Raw genomic sequence first — 21130 nt, 5'->3', positions numbered from 1 at the left:
ATAACAGTTTTTTTTTATATTCCTTGCTAAAATACCACGCTTTGTAGAACAAGTTCCTATTTTGTTCCGTTATCAAGTAGCAATAAGTAATTTAGTTGAAGCTCCCTTATTGCTTCTGTAACACTTACTGTAACTATTTTTTGGAGGAGAATATGAATCACCTGCGCTAGAAATAAAATCTAATACCCGCAAGTGAGTTCGGGACAAGATTTGTGGTCCTACAGGCTACTAAGTATATATGTATAAGTATTAGGGTGGGTCGATTTGTATGGACCTAAGTTAACCGATATCGCGCCATCGATTTTTCGATAGGATTTGGGCTCAGGAAAAAAAGTTCCACTACGCATACCCAAAAAAAGTATTTTCGAGCCTGCGAAATTTCATTTTTTTTTTTTTTTGACTATTTTTCGACTTTAATTTTTAAGGTTTTTTCATGACCTACTAAAAAAATTTTCATATGAATACCCTTTCCGACCTAAAAAAGTCCGCTAAAAATGTTGTCGATAACAGTTTTTCAAAAAAAAAAAAAAAAAAATATATACATGAAAATTTTATAATCAAATGAAAATTGTTTAGTAGGTCATGAAAGAAACCTTAAAAATAAATGTTGAAAAAAGTCAAAAAAATCAAATTGCGCAGGCTCGAAGATTATTTTTTTGGGTATGCGTAGTGGAACTTTTTTCCTGAGCCCAAATCCTATCGAAAGATCGATGGCGCGATATCGGTTAATAATTCGACCCAGTCTAATATGTATATTTGTGTATATGTTTGCACAATTTTGTACGGTGAAAATGGATTTATCTCTTGTATAGTCGTTTTATCATGTATTTATTTTAATTCTAAATTGTGTTTGCTTTTCATTTTTGCCACTTTTGAATAATGCCACTGAATGAGCGCATTTTCTATTTTAGGGTCATATGCAATTTACGAAGGTTTTTTATCTAATCTCTTCATATTCATTGCGACATCCTTTATTGCTGGTGTTTCGCATGTCTTTTTGTTCTTTTACCTTGATCAGTCTAATAGAACGTTTCTGCCTTTCGTTTATTTTTATCTGCGTGCACAAATAATTAAATAAGCCTATTTTTAAGTATTTTGTAATTTATTTATATAAAAGAAATGTAAAAGTTGTATACCCAAACATACAAATTTATGTGTTTATATAAATTTGAGCAAGTTTCATTTTGTGTGAATTGGGCAATTAGAGGAATCATATTTGCATTTAAAAACGAAAAAAATAAAATCAATACTTTTCGAAATGCATCCAATAATTAATTTCATTGGAATATTTGTCAACATGTTGGTATGTCACAGATCGCATAGAGATATTAGGCAAAACGTGACTTGAACGGAAAGAACGTGTCAATCTCCCCATATTCCGCCATTCTTAGCCAGAGTTGGTACACGCACGGCCCCCACTTCGTTGGAAGGACCAGGTGGAAAACAATTTAAATTCTCTTGGTGTGACCAATCGGCGCCAGTTAACAGAGCGATGAAGCGACTGGCGTGCCTTGTTGGACAATTAAGAAGTAATTAAGAATGTAAAAGCCTATAGAAAGCAAAAAATAAAAATCTTAAAATCTGTTTATTTGGCTTCTGAGACTCTTTCCATAATATCTCACTTGTTGGTCGATTTAATTGCTCTTTGTAGTCAAAACCGACGTGAAACGCATTTGTCGTTGTCATGGCTAAGTCTGTAGCCAAATTTGACCAAGTGAAAACCAAGCATGGGCATGGGCTTGTGAGAGAAAAAAGCGACACTTGGTACTAAGTTATGTGAAAGTAAGAACTTTTAACAATTTTTTGTTGTTATATCGGCCTACTGATTTGTAAGAACGCGGGTTCGAATCAAGCTCAAGGCCTAACAATAATTTTTTATCATTATTATTGGTATAATAAATTTTTTCTCGAGCTCGATTCGAACCCGCGTTCTTACAAATCAGTAGGCCGATATAACAACAAAAAATTGTTAATAAATCCCAGAGCACGGGGAAAAAAGTGTCAATAAAATATGACACTATGTCAGCATTGCCATCAAACAGGTCCAATTTTCACATCCATTCTGCAACAGATGTCGCTGTGTTGTGAATATCAATTGGCACGAACCAGAATAGAAGTAGGATTAATGAAGACAAACAAAAAACCGCTGTGATGGCTGGAAGGGTATAGCAGCGGCGCCTAAACGTTGCCGATGAAGCTTTGGCAGTTGTCTAAATTGTTTCTTCCTTCTATTCTAATTTAAAAATTTTTTCAATTAAGAAAAAATTTATCATAACAATGATAATGATAAAAAATTATTGTAAGAGCTTTTAAGTAAAATTAATTTTTTTAAAGACTTAATGAAAAGATCACAACAAAGCTTAAGTGCATACACTAAACGTTGTAAATATAAAATTTTCTTAAAATAATTCCAGAGTCCATGGTAATAAAATAAGTCATTCAACTCGCATTTAACACAATTAATGCAATTTACGACCTGATTAAATGATAATACAGTTTTTAATAACAAAACGAAAATAGCAAATTGTATACTTACAATTAAAGACAAATGCGTGTTCCTATTTACAGTTCCCTGAAGACAACTTGCGTCATTTTAATAAAACCACAAAAGATTGTATTGACGGAAATGCAATTTCGAGAAATTGTTGTTGGTCAATTGACATTGCGTTGAAATTTGTCAGGTACGATAACATCGAATTATAAAAATAATTAAATATTGAGAAAGCGCGCAATTAGTCTTGCAGCAAGGCAAATGACATGGTAGATTTCCATAATTAATTAAGCAAATTAAAAAAAAAAAAAAAAAATAAGTAAGGACGGGACTGTCTTCAGACTTCATATCTTTCATGAATGGGTCTGACCAATAATCTTATCCCATTCGTAATCTCTAAATAATCGCATGTATAAGATAAGAAATATATAGTGAATAGATGTACATACCTAAACGATTTTTAAGATAAATATAAATTAAAAAATGGCAAAAAACCCCCTTATCTGAAAGATCGGTTGTATGGGATATATATTATATATAGCTACGATCGAAATGATTTTTACAGGAAATCTTCTATGAGATATATATCACCAAGTTTCACGTTTTTATATTGGAAACTAAGAAAGAAATGGCCAAAAATCTTTCTATCTGAACGATCGGTTGTATGGGATATATACTATATATAGCTCCGAACGAAGTGATTTTTTCAGGATACCTTCTATGATATATTAGAATATATATCACCGAGTTTAATGTTTATACTTTCCAAATTGCGGCAGGAATGAACAAAATTGTCTTATCTGAACGATCGGTTGTATGGGAGATATATGTTATAGTGGTCCGATCCTACCGGATACGACAAAGGTCTAATATAATACAAAAATACATCCTTGTGCCAAATTTCATTGAGATATCTCAAAATTTGAAGGACTAGTTTGCGTTCCAACAGACAGACGGACGGACAGACGGACGGACGGACAGACGGACATGGCTATATCAACTCAGTTCGTCGCCCTGATCAATTCGGTATACTTAATGGTGAGTCTATCTTCTATATTTCTCAACGTTACAAACATCGGACCAAAGTTAATATACCATTTCATATTCATGAAAGGTATAAAAAATTGCAAACACTTTGTAAAAACTTGCAAAATATTTAAAAATAAAATTCGTGCTTATATTAATTTTATGTATGTAAGTATAATATTTAAAAAAAGAAAATGATAAAAATTTATTAATTTTAAAAAGTTTCCATTTCTTCATATTTCACATTTTACGACCTTTGATTAAGTACAGCAATTAAAGACAATTTTTACAATAACTCAATTAGTCACTTTCGCAATCACGTTTTCCAGACTTCCTTGAATTGAATTTAATTAATGTGCAAAACTTACAGAAAATGATTCAGATGCCGCACAATTTGAACTTTGAACTAAAAACGCTTGTGTGAACGTGCAAGTAATATATTTAATAAATTCTTAGCGAAAACGTGCACAACTGTACCACTTAATTTTGTTTCATTCCAAGTCACGAGACGTTATGTTAACTACATGTATGTACATATGTATGTATGTATATGGAAAAAAATCAACAAAATATATACAAATCAAGAAGAACGATGGTATCTGAATATGTGAATATGTAATAATAAACCAATAAATGAAAGTCATAAAAAATGTAAAAAAAAAAAAATTTAAATACATCGAATTACAAATGAAATCATACAATTATACTACTGTATATGTATGTGTGTATGCTCGAAATTTTATTTGCTTGGCTTTCGCAAGAGTTCATAAATTCTTTTTTATATTGCTTATAAATAAAACAAACTCACTTAAAGTCTGGCGAAATGTGAATTACAAAAATATAAGCAAAGAATTTTGAGAAAAGATAAACTAATAAAGCGACAGTGCGAAAAACTTGGTTGTGAGATATTCTGCAAAAATATGTTTAAACCGGGGGAACGGATGTGAGTGGATCGTGCCAAACCGCTGCTAGGCAATTCACCACTTACTGCTGAGTCGCCCTATTTCAGAATTTATTTAAAAAAAAGCAGGGGCCGAAACTGTTATTCCTTTTATAATATAATTTTTATTTTTTTAGTCCTAAAGAACTAGTTAAACCCGGACTTTATTTTTAAAAGTCGATAAGTTGATAACAAAGAAACGGCTTATTCGAAACAAAATTTTTTTTTAGTTCGGATAAACCGTTTATTTGTTATCAAGCCGGACTTTTTTTGGCCTTAAAAAATAAAAGTCCGGATTTAACTTTGTTTAAGTGAGTTGTGCTCACTTAAATAGCAAATGATATTCCTGTCCTTAATTGAACTTTTTCACCTAACCCCACCTGTGACCTGCGATCACTTATCTAAGTGACTTGCATTCACTTCACTAGTTATGACTTGCGTTCATACAACCCTGGCAGTAGAGTAGACTGGAGTTGCCATCCAGTGCTTCCAGTCAACAGTGTTGGAATTGCTTTCCATCACTAATCTATGCTATAAATATAAGTGCAATGCATTAACTCGCTCTCTTGTTTACGTGGAACACTGAACACCTACCAGCAACCAGCATCATATACCTTTTTATAAAATTTGTATCGGATCATCAACTCCGGCGCGAGTACAACCATCATCATCTACGCTACATCCAACTCCAGGAGAAAAGCAAAGGAAGTATTATCCCAAAATTGTAAGTTATATCTGTCTATATAAAAGCAACCGAGGTAGCACTTGCACTGCGGTACTCCCTTTAACTTAATCTAACCCTTGCGCGGTCATCCCCACTCTTGCGCGAGATTGGGTCTTGCGCGGCCGCAAGACGGATCAAAATCCCGAAGTATATCCTTCAAATTCACTATTCAAATTTCATCTCATAAAATTTTCGTTCCATTGTGGAATTAGTTATCTTTCCATTTTATATATATTTGCTGTGTGAAGTATCAGCGTTTAAGTTCCAATTGTTAGCTTTAAGAGTTTAAATTCAATAAATGAATTAATATAGAAATACGCATTTGCGTCAATGCGTTAAACAAACTTTTATTTCCGGACTTTTATTTTTAAAAGTCCGAGTTTAACTAGTTCTATCGGACTAAAAAAATAAAAATACAGATTTTACTTTTATATGTGGACTTTTATGGAAAAAGTTCGAAAAATAAAAAGGATGCATGATTCGACATGATATTGCTACAGTGATACCTGGGAACTCAAATATTTTCACCTAGGACAATTTCTTACCAGGACTTTTTCGACTCCGAAAAAAAAAATAATTATTTTCCGTCCCTGAAAAAAGCCCTATCTCCGAAAACTTTTGAAAAGCGACTTATTTCAGAATTTCTTTCAAAAACACCCTATCTGAGCACAAGTCTAATACATTTTTAGGTTAGATAGAACGTTTTTGAAAATTAATTTGAGTTCGGGTATTTTCGAACTGATAGCCGAAAGAGCGTGATATTCCATTCAGCAGTCGACATTACCTTAAAGAAGAGATCCAAAAAACTACTAGTTTGTATTAGTGAAAATTTCACAAAATATTTGAGTAGTTATATAACTTCGAAAAATCAAATCTTACTCCCGTGAGAAAAGGCTTTGAAGAGATTTACAAGGCATAATCGAAACAGATGTCACCTTGTCCGTCGTGATGTCGAGTTGTTTCAAATTTTTTTCCCAAACATTTCGTAATTGAATTTGAAATTATTAGCAGCATTAAAATTAGTGAATTTTAAGTAAAATAGGTACAGGGGTGATTTTGCTGTATTTATTTTGTCCAGTTTTCGACAATTATTCTGTAGTCTTGTATTGAATGAAGTTAAAAAATTATAACTCTCCCATTTCTATCTCCATATTTTCGCTGCTTATGTCTACGGGTTCCCCTCTCTTTGTCATTACTCGTTTGGAATTTTTTTTATAAAGCCGTCTTGCGGTTGTAACATCCATAGTACAGGTCTACAAGTAGGATATGTAGCAGCACACACATACACAGCCACGCTCACCTGATAAAATGCTTGTTCTTGTTCGTTTTTTTTGTGGATGCTATTTGGCACTGTTGTACTTCTTAGGTCCAAGTAAAGTTTAGTAGCTGCTAACGAAAACTCGGTAAAATTTTTAATGTAAAATTACAAAGAAATATCCTTATTTACTTTCAAACGAGCAATTAAATACATCTCTCTTTACAATCCATATGTTTTGGACAATTTTAATTAACAAATTGTGATACTTTATTACGGGGGACGATTGCTAAAACACGACCAAAATCGTCGGGGGAGGTATTAATAGACGCATTTTTTCCTCGTTTCCAATAATTCGAATACTTTTTCTCTTTGGACTATTGAAAACAGGACAAAACGCGTCTTTTCATTTCTCTTTCCACATTTTTGGACGGGTTATTGCAGTCGACCTCGGTTTCAAACTGTTTTTAGCAGAGAACTTTTGAGCGGGTAGAAAAACTTAGCACCCGTGTTTGTATTCCTAATGCTGGATTAACTACGCGGCCTCAGATACCCCAATTCAAGACTTTTGTATAATTTTCTGTATGTCCCATATAGGTGCACTACATTTTCATACTAAATTCGTTCAAAAAAATTTACCATCACAGCAACCCATATCTGATATTGCGCTCCTTTTTCTGTTTCCCTGTGTCGCTTTCCACGACAGCATCCCCGGTAATTTTGGCACTTCGTTCAGTATCAAAGGCATGTTCCACGCAGTTTCCACTGGGTTCCACGCTAGTTTGACACTGACCGAAATCCTAGATCCGCCACTGTTTATTACTGCTTGCAAGCTGTCACCCGCTCACTTTCCCAAAATAAATTAAATTGACACTCAAACAGAAATCACTCACCGACATATTCACCTTCATTCAAACAGACTCACTCATTCACGTAAACAATTCATACCTACGAGTCCATACATATTGCATAGTCAAGTGAACCGGTGTGTTGTGCAACCGTTTCCACTTTGCACAAGCAATCGACGCACCGCTTTACAACAATAAATTTAACAATAAAAACACAAGAAACAATCTCAAAAATATGTCTGTATGCAGCTATTTGATTTATTGTTGCTTGGCTTTTTTTTAAATTTCATTCTCGTCACCTCATATTCGCTCCACTTTACTACTCATTGGATTCAAGCCCCTACTCGTTTATTGATTACGCATTCGAAAGCAAAAAATTCCATAGAAATTCACTCATCGCATTATTCACGGGTCATCATCAACAAGCGGGATGTGGTGGTGGCGGTGTTGGTGGCAATTGTTTGATTGATTTGTTGGTATTGTTGTCCATAATGATGCCGGTGTTGGTGTGCCGGTTCGAACAACCATAAAAACGAGTATTCTTTCCTGCTCACGTGTTTATCGGCTGATAAATGTGTTGTTGTTAAAAGTATGTACTTTTGTTTCAGTGTTTATTTTTAATTTATTTATGTCATTACTGTTGTTGTTTTTAATTTTTTATTGTTAATGCTATTGTTGCGGTTGCTTTTTGCCATCGAATGAAATGAATGTGTATTATTCAGTCGCTTGTGGTTGGCATGTGCACGAGATAAATTCGTGTGTGCGAGCGGGTAGAAGAAGCGATTACGAAATTTATAGGTAAGAACCGGAAAGTATTCTGTTCGCGAAATGTGTCCAATGAGAAAATTTCGGAAAGATAGATACTTTAAATAAACTATAGAAAATATATGCTTGCACATGGGCGATTCATTTCGAAATCGAATTCAGAATTGTTGACGTCAAATTCAGAGTTTCCAAAACTGAATTGTCTAGAATGAAATCTAACTCGAACTTTTTGAATTCCAATTCTGTCTAAATCGTTTGTCAAATTTTCGAAATTTCATACCGTCATTTCGAAAACAATAAGAGCACTTGCTACTCCGAACTGGCTTATGGATTGAACAGAGAACACTCAAATATCAATCCGAACGCATGTGCTCTCCCGACCTTAATGCTTATCAACTTTTCGCCTTTTTGTTTGAACAGCTCGGCCTGTGGTCTGCCGTTAAACGGCACTTTGTTATTCCTGGCGCTTTGAATATTTCTATTAACTTCGGCATAAAAATACATTTTATTTTTTTACGAAGATATCGCTTGTCATGGTCGGCAGGGAAGGCCTATTTCAGACTTGTTGTAAACAAACTCATATGTTAAATCACAGCAATAGGGTGTGTCCAGTTTTATACAGCTTTTTCGATATTGTTCGCAACAGTTTCTTGATTCGATGTTTTACGATAACAGATAAGCGATTTTCTTTTGAAGATTGAAAAAGCTTTTAATGCAAATTTGCAGGAAGTTTTATCAAGAAGTGTAGCCGAGCAAATATATTAATACGCAACTATAAATCGGCTGTGGTGTATTGGCGAGCTTTCTTAGAATCTCATTTAGAGCTCGAACTAGCAAAAGTTCTTAATATCTAATACCCCACCCTAATATGTACACATACATTCATTTATAATTTGTTCGAAGGTGTTCTGAAGTCCGAAGAATTATTGCATATGTAGGTATTTTTTTAGAGCTCTACGTAAGAAAGCTCTAATATATACAGCAGTGAAAAGAAAAAGAACAACAGTGAGAATTCTTCAAATTTCATCAAATTAAATTCTTTTCCTCTTTTTCGACATTTTGACTTGAACTTTAATGAATTTTATAATTGAAACTAAACTCTGCAAAGGAAGTTCAAAAACGTTTTCGAAAAAAATTTATAATTTTTTATAGAATATGTTCAATCAATTGTAGTGTTACAAAGTAAAAGTTATAGGTCTCTCGCAATTCACATTAATTTATGGAGCTTTTTCTCTCTCAAAACTCGCATTAATTTTTGGAATTTCTTTTTATTTAAAACACCCTTAGGAAACTCTACAAATTTTTAATGTACGAAAAAATTATATATGTATTCAAAAGAATTAGAGAACTTCAAGAAAAAAAATGTAAACCTTCGTAAAATCCGTATTATTTCGAAATTTTTTTTGAAATTGGTTGGCAAAGTTTCAGTTCTTAGATGCCGTTTCGTAAAACATCGAAAATAAAAAGAAAATTTAATTGACGAAATTCGATAAAAGTTGCCACTGCTATTTTTCTGTTCGGTACTGTACATTCGTAAAAACATACGCATGCATACGTCTGTGTACAAACTCTAAATTTAGCAATTCTTGAAGTCATGAGTAAGATAAAGAACATATGAAAATAAATTCGCCAAAACACGTTTATTTCGATTGCAGAAAAAACCCAAAAACTTGGGTACAAATTCCAAAAATATGCATACATATAACCTTTTTAAGAAAGAGAAAAGCAGAGACGGTTGCTATTTTATTTATTTTAAATGCAAAACCAAAAGTACTCTTATACTAAATTTATTGAATCACGTCCAGCCTGCGTGGTTAGATGCAGGAAGGTCCCGTCGCAATGGGAGGCTAGTAAAAGGTGAGCGAAGGCAAGGGCAAAGGGCGAGGTGCTATCAGCTGACCTGTGGACGATGATACCTAATCAAATACCTACTCAAGGAGTCGAGAAGATTGTGTTCTCGTTTAACTGGAAGTAAATATAAGGCCACGTATGGGACTTTACCTTAAAAAGGAAGGGCAGCCCTGTAGGAGAAAAATAGTAAAAAGTATCTAGATATAATTTAAGACAGCTAGTTGTTGTGGAAATTCAGTGTGGGACTTTATTTCCTCGATCGATAGTTGCAGCGACTGTGAAGCCAGTCATTTACTATGAAGTTCTTGTTTAGTGTACAGTCACACAAGAACGAATATACACTCATTAAGAAACAAGGAAGGGTATACAAAATATATATTGTGACGAATATTATGATAACTAAGCGATACTAAGCAGCCACTCGTATGTATGTAAACAAATCAATCATCATATACGCACATACATACAAGACAGGAGAGAGATACTCACAAACGCATGTCATCATCAGCCGAAGTATTACTCACATATACACATGCATATGGATACAAACTACAAATATACATATATATATAGCTGGTAAACAAGCATGAAATTCACGAAATTACTAGGCCTTAGGAGAAATTGGTGAACGAGGAAACCGAGAGTATAAAAGCAGCACAATCAGTTTAATTTAAACAAGCAATTAGTTGTGAAGTATAAGTATTATTGTAGTCTAATAAAGACCATTTTGCATTACTGGAGTTATTTGTTCGACAATTTAGTGGTTCGAACGTTTGCGGAAGGTTGGAAATAAGCGGAATTTCTCTAAATTCGTTACAATATGATCCTTTCATCGTGAAAACGCTCAGGCTTGTATGTTATGTTGCACATGCTACCCGTAGACCTCGTATTGTACCGCAAACTAATATCTAGCAAAACCATTACTTGGTCCGTTCCCTGCGCTTCCACGAGGGTCTTAGAGCAACAATTGCGGAAGTTACGTTTATGCTGATGGTTTCAGGCTAATGAAAGGCGTAAGGTCTGCAGTCTTTAGTGTCGTGGCCCTAACAAGCAGATTCTAAAAGCTCCCAGACCTTTACGCATTGACCAATCGCACTTCACATAATCACGTTACCATTACGCAACGTTTCTTATCTATGCAATTTAACAGCGATCACTTGGTAAATTCACATACACATACACATCTATTGATCATGCACATTTAGGACTATGGAGCACAAAATCGCCTGCTGCATTAACTTTAGTGATAAAGTGATATACTTGATAAAGCGATATACATACAAACACTTTTTTTCTTCACTAATCACTAGTTCATATTCCCATCTAATGATTCATAAAGAACCAAGTGATAATCAGCAATTCGTTCATGTCTACGCTTTGAAGTTCGTCTGCCCGCGCATTGGCTCGTGACTTTCAGTTGATGTGATTTGTTAATTTATTTTTTATATTTATTTAAATGTTCGTATGTACGTGTATATGTCGACGGAATTTCTATAGCTATTTTTGCTACTTTCGCGCAATCGCTTTTTTTTTGCTATGTCACTGTTCGAATAAAAATTGACCCTGCTCAGGCATGTATGATCTGATGATACTATTCGCTTTTCCCTTTTTTGCTCATTGTTAGTGTTGTTGCTGTTGACTATAGCGTCCACTTTCTTATTGATCACTTTTTAGTCACTTAGGTATTTTTAATCACTATATGGGTAAGTGAATTTACCGAAATTTTGATTCAGGTATTGTTTTTTGTTGTTGTTGTTTGTGTGAGTGATTTGAGTGATTTAAAAGTGTATAATCGGTGATTATTTTCATTGATTTAACTTTGAATTTTGTAGAAGAAAACTTATTTCATTGCTGACGGAGTAAAATACTCATCTTCTGATGGCCTGAAAATACCCGACTTATGTAAGTAAATGGGAGACGAACACGGCATAGGAGAATTTTCAAAATAATTCTCATCCAACCTTCTTCTTTCAAAAATAACCTTTTTTATACTCAGTTGAGCAGAGCTCACAGAGTATATTAACTTTGATTGGAGAACGGTTGGTTGTACAGGTATAAAGGAATCGAGATAGATATAGACTTCCATATATCAAAATCATCAGCATCGAAAAAAAATTTGATTGATCCATGTCCGTCCGAACGCCCGTCCGTTAACACAATAACTTGAGTAAATTTTGAGGTATCTCGATGAAATTTGGTACGTAGGTTCATGGGCACTCATCTCAGATCGTTATTTAAAATGAACGATATCGGACTATAACCACGCCCACTTTTTCGATATCGAAAATTTCGAAAACTGAAAAAGTGCGATAATTCATTACGAAAGACCAACATGTCAACATTCAACCCCAGTAATAATATGGTGCAACAAAATACAAAACTAAAAGAAAATTTCAAAATGGGCGTGGCTCCGCCATTTTTCATTTAATTTGTGATACTTTTAATGCCATAAGTCGAACAAAAATTTACCAATCCTTGTGAAATTTGGTAGGGGCTTATATTCTAGGACGATAACTGTTTTCTGTGAAAAAAGGCGAAATCGGTTGAAGTCCCGCCCAGTTTTTATACACAGTCGACCGTCTGTCCTTCCGCTCGGCTGTTAATACGATAACTTGAGCAAAAATCGATATATCTTTACTAAACTCAGTTCACGTACTTATCTGAACTCACTTTGTATTGGTGTAAAAAATGGCCGAAATCCGACTATGACCACGCCCACTTTTTCGATATCGAAAATTACGAAAAACGAAAAAAATGCCATAATTATATACCAAATACGAAAAAAGGGATGAAACATGGTAATTGTATTGGTCTATTGACGCAAAATATAACTTTAGAAAAAAACTTGGTAAAATGGGTGTGACACCTACCATATTAAGTAGAAGAAAATTAAAAAGTTTTGCAGGGCGAAATCAAAAGCCCTTGGAATCTTAGCAGGAATACTGTTCGTGGTATTACATATATAAATAAATTAGCGGTACCTGACAGATGATGTTCTGGGTCAGTCAAACTGGTCCACATTTTGGTCAATATCTCGAAAACGCCTTCACATATACAACTACCACCACTCCCTTTTAAAACCCTCATTAAGACTTTTATTTGATACCCATATCGCACAAGCACATTATAGTCACCCCTGGTCCACCTTTATGGCGATATATCGAAAAGGCGTCCACCTATAGAACTAAGGCCACTCCCTTCTAAAATACTCATTAACACCTTTCATTTAATGCCCATATCGTACAAACAAATTCTAGAGTCACCCTGGTCCACCTTTATGGCGATATCTCGAAAAGGCGTCCACCTATAGAACTAGGGCCCAATCCCTTTTAAAATATTCATTAACACCTTTCATTTAATACCCATATCGTACAAACAAATTCTAGAGTTAGCCCTGGTCCACCTTTATGGCGATATCTCGAAAAGGCGTCCACCTATAGAACTAGGGCCCACTCCCTTTTAAAATACTCATTAACACCTTTCATTTAATACCCATATCGTACAAACAAACTCTAGAGTCACCTCTGGTCCACCTTTATGGCGATATCTCGAAAAAGCATCCACCTGTAGAACTAGGGCCCACTCCCTTTTAAAATACCCATTAACACCTTTCATTTAATACCCATATCATACAAACAAATTCTAGAGTCACCCCTGGTCCACCTTTATGGCGATATCTCGAAAAGGCGTCCACCTATAGAACTAGGGCCCACTCCCTTTTAAAATACTCATTAACACTTTCATTTAATACCTATATCGTACAAACAAATTCTAGAGTCAGCCCTGGTCAACCTTTATGGCGATATCCCTAAATGACGTCCACCTATAGAACTAGGGCCCACTCCCTTTTAAAATACTCATTAACACTTTCATTTAATACCTATATCGTACAAACAAATTCTAGAGTCAGCCCTGGTCAACCTTTATGGCGACATCCCCAAATGACGTCCACCTATAGAACTATGGCCCCTCTCCTCCCTCTTAAAATACTATTTAATACCTTCCATTTGATACGCATGTCATACAAACACATTCCAAGGTTACCCTAGGTTCATTTCCTACATGGTGATTTTCTCTTATTTTGTCTCCATAGCTCTCAGCTGAGTATGTACTGTTCGGTTACACCCGAACTTAGCCTTCCTTACTTGTTTATGTATAGAATTACTTTATATGTATATTTATGTCTAAATTAATAGGTCTTACACCTATCTAAAATGATGTCATTTTAAGTTTGAATAAAACTGTTAGTACTTTTGTAGAAGTAAAATGCATTAAAACATCCGAGGTTCACATGGAAACAGGTTCCGGCATTGCAAAGTTTAGCAAATAAAACTGCATGAGAAAATGTCTTACATCACTATCAATATGGTAGTATTCGTCTCTTGAAAACAAAATAATCCCGGTTCATAATTGCATCTTAACTATTTTTGAACTAATTGACTGTGAGAGCATTTATTTTCTAAATAGTTCCCCTGAAACATTACAAAATTTATGATAAATCGAAAATTTAATAAATTTTAAGTAACTTCACAATTCAAATTGTTTAAGCAAATTTGATTTGTAATACCCCACTTGTTCAGCTAATGGTTAAGCGAAAAGCTTAGCGAAAAAGCTTTAACTGAATGTATCGTGATTGGCTGTGAAAGTGAAAATGTGCACATACATATGCATATGTGTGTGTAGTGCGTATTATTTACCACGTTAACTCAGCGTTAACAGTAAATATATGTATGAATGTTTTGCAAGTTTTCTGTTGGAAGTTATGTTGGAAGTGTATGCAAAATAGTTGCATAGTTTTAGGCGTATTTAATATAAGATAACGCTGTAGAAAAAAGTATCAACTGCTAAAAAATTAGTTAAATTAATTAAAAATAAATAGTTAAATATAAGAAATATCATATATTTTCTCGTCGCATTGCATGTTATAATCGGCCGTCTGTGGTATGGTGGTAGCGTGCTCCGTTTACTACACCGAGGAACATGAGTTTAAGCTCCCAGCAAAGCAACAGCGAAAGTTTAGAAAACGAATACTACCGTCAAGTATTCCGTCGGGATCATGGCTTGCATGTGATAACAGATCTGCTGACTGCGTATTCATGACCTAACTACTCATGACGTTGCAAACGCCTTCACAGATGGCTCTGAGCTAGGTAGCTAGGTCGACAGTCGTATATTTGAATATCGACTCTCTAAACGAGCCTCGGTGTACCTGGCAGCTGTATTAGATCATTGTACAAAGAGTGGTAACTACGTTAAGAGCATTTCTTATCGTCTTACTACTTGCAGGCACTATCTACATTCTAACAGTACTGTAAGGCGTATTTGAGATTCCCGAAAACTTCTTACAACATTGACAAGCACCGAAATGGTTTCATAATTACTCCTGATCGTATCTCACTGACTAATGTATAACGGCGATAACCGATGGGGCTATTCTGATATAAAGCGTTTTTGAACAGCCCCTAGTTTCGAAAATTTCTTTAAAAATACGCTAATAATTATGTAATATAATTAATATCAATGTTTGTGAGCTCGTTCGTTCAAATATATTTAATACAATCATAAAAAAAAAACCGCGACTAAACTAACACGACCCGCCACTACCATATGCAAATAAAAAAGTTACTTGTGCATCTTTCGATCTTGTATTCAAGATCAAATTATGAAATCTTTATTGCGCTTGTATTTTATGAGGAAATATTGTAATCCAATGGGATTAACATCAAATAATAATTCTCTGTAAATAATTAAATTTAATATTTCTAATAAAAGGCAGTGCTAAATGTTTTAAAGAATTTCGTAATATTAGAAAATAGTTCGGGGTATTCATGTCAGCTTGGCTTATAACCAGTTATCTGGTGAAACATTTTTCCTGAATGAGTTTTTTAAGCGGGAATTACCCTTATTGCTTTAAATGTATGAAAACATTCATTTGAAGCAATTTTTAATGTATAATTTATTTAATAATTTGGGAGAAATTTAAACAACGTGACATCAGGATGGACAAGGCGACAGTTGTTTCGATTATACCTTGTAAATCTCTTCAAAGCCTTTTCTCCCGGGAGTGGGATTTGAACCCGCACTCCTACGATGGTTGGAATGTTACAAACGCATTCAGCCACGTCATGCCATGACGTCATCAAAATGTATGCATTTGTAACACTTCAACCATCGTAGGAGTGCGGATTCAAATCCCATTCCCAGTAGAAAGGGCTTTGAAGAGATATACAAGGTATAGTCGAAACAGCTGTCGCCTTGTTCGTCCTGATGTCACGTTGTTTAAATTTTTCCCAAATTATTAAATGAAATAATTTTTCTTTGTACTTCACTTTTGTAAAGTGTGTAGAGAAGAACGTCGCGTGAGAGTAAGAAACTGCGAAGAAAAAATTAAAAGCTTAAAGTGTTTTACTTACTCAGAAAAGCTGCACTCACAATTTTACGCGAACTTGTACACTTGCCACATTTCAGCTGAACGAGCGCTGGTGCATACATAAAGGGTGTTGATATTTGCCATATATAATTTGAAGATGGCTCACAAATCATTTTATTAATAGTTGAGGAATTTTCCTGATGGTGGATGCGATTAGTGTTCCCGCACGAACGACGAAACTCTATAAACCTCTCCTTCTGAAACAATTTAGAACGAATTTGGGAGTAAACGAACCTTTTCGGTGTTTATGCCAAGATTATAACTCGCACTAAAAGACATTTGATTTCTTTTTCTCTAAAAAAGTCTGTTTTTACCTCACGTAATAACCAATGTAGTATTTGTATATTTTTCATGTTTATTTTATATTTATTATCGTGCTACACACAGGAGATGATATGTTTTCTGTAGCTGAACAGTCCTAGATGCTTGACCAATTGACCCATTAAAAAACACAGAATTTGCCTGCTTTTATTGGGTCATTTGAGGGCATTGCCCTGTGACAAAGTCCATTAAAAAAACATGAATAAAAAAAAAACAACGATAATAATTATGTTCAAATTAAATGCATAAATCCCCACTATATATTGTTAGGAATATTAGCAAAACTAAGGAGTGCTGCCAACTCTAAGCCGATGCTAAGCAGTGACGTGAATGCACATCAATAATTCAATCATTATGTATCTACATAAACGAAACAATAACTGCGTCTACATAAATGTACCATGTACGTATAAGAGCAGCGGAGAGTCAATGCACAAATACATGCATATATCTGAGATACTCCTCTAAGTGTGCAATGAGAAAAACTATAAAATTGTGCAATTGTAGTTACAGCTGAGAAGTTTGAGAGCTACTGGACTAGAAGATTCTGGAAGCGCCTAGAAGATGCGAAGGTTGAAATCAAAGAGTATAAAAGGCGACAATTGTAGAGGCGCTGGAAATCAGTTTGATTTGAGTTGTCAAGCAGTTTCGACTAAGACTCTATCTAGCGAGCAAGATCAGTATTATTTTGAATAGTAGAGTTTCATTTTTGGTTATTAAGCAAGATATTCGTTGCACAGTTTGAGTGTTATTGTGAAGTACTTTAATAAAGGCCATTTTGCATTATTACCAATTGGTGTTATTTATTCAACAGTTTAGTGATTCGAACTTAGCAGAGGATTGCAAATAAGAGGATTTTCAAGTAAATTCGTTACAATATTTAGATCCCAATTAAGTATTTGGCCCTCCTATTATAAAACATATTTTAAATGCTCTTAAAATGATTCACTTTGCAAATGTGCACTAATTTGCGAATGGATGAATTCTTATTTAAAAATGTTTTTATTTATTTTCTCCTCTCACTAAAGAAACTCCTCAAGCTTTGATGCTATGATAATATCAGAGATCTATGCATTCCCATGTCAACAACATCTTCGAAAAAATAAAAGTTCATGCGCAGCAAAATTTCAACAAGCAATTATTTGCAATTACCAAAATTTATTGTTGTAATCTTAATTGTTTCTTTTATCTTACTTATTTAAATTATTTTCCTTTATTATACTATAAATGCATATAAGAATGTGTCATACAATGTTAATTCAAATAAAATATGTACGTAAATTGGTGCTAAGTGCATTTTGTAAATAAAAGGAAATGACAAATTAATTTTTGTTTTTGTTGGCACAGATATTTACTGTCGACTTGGTGAGCTATTCATGTAACTACACAGAACGTAAGCAAGTGATTTTAATTGATTAATCGTGTGAAACCTCATTTGCTAGTACAGGCATACTCTGATATCGTTGACCCCATGGATGAGCAGAAAAATAAGGTGTTTGTATCGATAGCTAGGATGAATTTGAGATTAGAAAAGTGAATGCCAGTACCGATTGGAAAGTACATAATTCGATCACGAACGGGGCTTATAAACTTCTTTTAGACACTCTGGTCTCAGCTTGGTCAGAAACAAGAGGCAGACCAAATTGCTGGAATAAACGATTTGAGAAACCTAGACTGACATTCGAATATTTCACAGCAGGCTACTTTGGGAAGAAAGTTTTCAGTCGTGGTTACAGCACAATAATCCGTTGAATAAAAAACGGCCGTATCAGATGAGAAAAAAGCCTTATTAGAAAGAAGCAGCTAAACGGAAAATAGAGCGCACAGGGGCTAAAAAATTAATTTATTTAAGGCGTTGCATAAATTTCTATAACCGAGTTAATCAAATGAGTGCAATCAAGTCCACTTTGCCAACAGTTTTATTGAATAATGTGAACAAAACGACTCAAGGTCTATAATAAGCTCTGGTTACCATAGAAAGAAAGCTAGGGAACCATCATACCGCATAACAACAGTGAAACACGAACGCTACTATTTAGTAAGATCGCGGGTTCGAATCGAACTCAAGGCCTAACAATAATTATTTTATCATTATCTATATATATAAAAAAAGTATAAATTTTGATTGTCACTCCATAACTCGAGAACGGCTCAACAGATTGCCATGAAATTTTTAGGAAAGATACAGGAAGGAGAGATGATGGTTAGTTGATTTTGAAATCCCAAATCGGTTTAACCATATATATATATAAATCAAATTCTGTATGTGTGTGTGTGTTCGCTATGGAAGGTTTTAGGCTAAAAATAATTTCGATATATAAAAGGGGCGTGGCACCTCCCATTCAAATGGAATCTTTGGTACTGCATAACTTTGAAGGTACACATGCCAGAACATTGAAATTCAGTAAGGAGTTATTTGAAGTCAATCCTTAACACAACCAAGAAAATGTGGAATTGGGAAAAAGGGGGCGTGGCACCTCCCATACAAATGGAATATATTATACTGCATATATCTGGATGTAGTAATGGTAGGATAATTAAAATTGGTAAGGAGTTATGTAACGTTAAGTCCTAAAACCTCCAGTAAAATGTGGAATGGGGAAAAACTATGGCTGCCGTACAAACTTAAGTTATTTTAACACCTAAAGTTTGACTGCATTGTTGAGTTTAGCTGTTATGCCTTTTGGACGTTTAGCAATCTGCCGCTGTTAAAAAAATTGTTTAGCTTCAGTCTATCTACATCTTCTATAAAAATCAAATTCTGCGTGTGTGTTCCCTATTAAAACGTGTTTGCTATACTTCGATCATCACCAAATTTTGGCTCGAGGTTCCTTCGATCAAGACGAAAGTTTTTAATATTTCAGAATTAAGAATTTTAAATTTAAATGTTATTGTTTTTTGGCTATGCGAAAGAACTATCTTAGCTCCCAAAAATGATCATGTTAAAAAAATCAATGATCACTTTCAAAATCAATTTCCTGGTGAAGTGCCGAAATATAAATCGATCGACACAGTTACAGATGAAGATAAAATTGTGAATTATCCAAATGAATTTCTATACTCCTTAGAACCAAAAGGAATGCCTGCGCATATATCAACTTTGAAAATTGGCTCACCAGTCATGCTTCTTCGGAATGTAATCAAAGCAACAATCATCAGCGGTAAAAGCAATACAATAATATAAAATAAGATACAATAAGATGCAAGAATAAAATGTTTTAACAGAAAATTTCACCAAATATGCGCACAAAATTCAATTCAATTTACAGAACAATAAATTAAATTATCAACAAACAACACAGAAAAAATAACACAACATCCATTCGATCTCGGGCGTTACAACGTGCGCCTGGTAAAGCTAGTTATTTCTATAATAAATTTTTTCTCAAATGAAATGAAATTTTTTTTAAATTAGAAGAAAGAAACATATTTGACAAAGCTCGTTATACAGATCCATTTCTGGAACTGCTAAATTGTTTCATCGGCAACGTTTAGGCACCGCTGCTATAACCATTCAGCTATCACAGCGGTTGTTTGTTTGTCTTCATTATTTCTATTTCGATCCTGTTTCTTGCCGATTGATTTTCATAGCGCTTCGACATCTGTTGCAGAAACGATGTGAACATTGGGCTTGTTTTATGGCAATCATGCCATAGTGTCATATTTAGTTTTATTTATTAGTCTGGCATAGAGAGACGAATGGGAACATGAACGCAATCTTTTTTGAATTTCAACACCTCAATAATCCATTTTTTTTTTCATTTTCCATATTTAAAGAAAAATTTGCTAAGTATTTTGTAAATGAAACTATGTAAACCATGCCCAACAAATTTTTTGAAAAAACTGGACAATTTAAAAAAACTGTACGAAAGTTTCGAAGTGTCTATTTGGAGTTCTCCGAATTTTGTTTTAATATGCAGTCACTTACTTATAAATAAGGATAAATGAGATGCGGAATACAATGATTGAGTACGTTCCGGCCTAAGTCAGCAGATTTGCCAGATCGAGACAGCAATTAAGCTAGGTCCTATAAAATCTCAAGTATTTGCTAAGATATCTGCGTTAGTTTATGACATAAGTTCCGACGTATGCTGGTTATATAAGACTTCTTAACAAAAAGCAGTATCTCATCACACCTGCCATGATGTGTGGCTCGAAATCATGCGTAGTATCCAAAGAAAATACATAAAAAGTTTGAAAGCAAGTTTCTTTGGAAAATGTATGGTCCTTCCCATAACTCAAACGACGTGTATCGTAAGAAGTCAAATGACGAGCTATGCGACCTTTTATACGCGGCTTCGAATATAGTGCAGCTGATAAAACCACATTGGTTTCGATGACTAGACCATGAACTTCATGATATGAAGGAATATAAATATAAGACTTTGTAAATATCCATATTGACAACAAACGATGATTAGTAGAGACAGAAAATAACTCACAAGGAACACGAAATATACTTGAGAATATCACAGATGG

The 21130-nt window shown here is 34.3% G+C and overlaps 2 protein-coding genes across 5 annotated transcripts in view; one reads left to right on the top strand and one right to left on the bottom strand.

Moving 5' to 3' along the window:
• LOC137243127 (cilia- and flagella-associated protein 161) overlaps positions 1-21130 on the top strand; it is an 85590-nt gene that overhangs the window by 5365 nt on the left and 59095 nt on the right. The window contains exons 1-2 of one of the 3 annotated variants that reach the window (XM_067770421.1): positions 11741-11802; positions 17680-18016. The exons of 1 other annotated variant lie outside the window; for it this stretch is intronic. The gene's annotated coding sequence lies outside the window, so the exon portion shown is untranslated. Of the gene's footprint in view, positions 1-7794; positions 7874-11740; positions 11803-17679; positions 18017-21130 lie in introns of those variants that run through there. One more of the 3 variants, XM_067770422.1, reaches the window with a different exon arrangement.
• Picot (putative inorganic phosphate cotransporter protein picot) overlaps positions 1-21130 on the bottom strand; it is a 78731-nt gene that overhangs the window by 19839 nt on the left and 37762 nt on the right. The window lies entirely within an intron of this gene.

The sequence above is a fragment of the Eurosta solidaginis genome, chromosome 3 (genome assembly GCF_040869045.1).
Source record: "Eurosta solidaginis isolate ZX-2024a chromosome 3, ASM4086904v1, whole genome shotgun sequence".
Lineage (NCBI taxonomy): Eukaryota > Metazoa > Arthropoda > Insecta > Diptera > Tephritidae > Eurosta > Eurosta solidaginis.
This window is presented reverse-complemented; position numbering and strand designations above follow the sequence as displayed.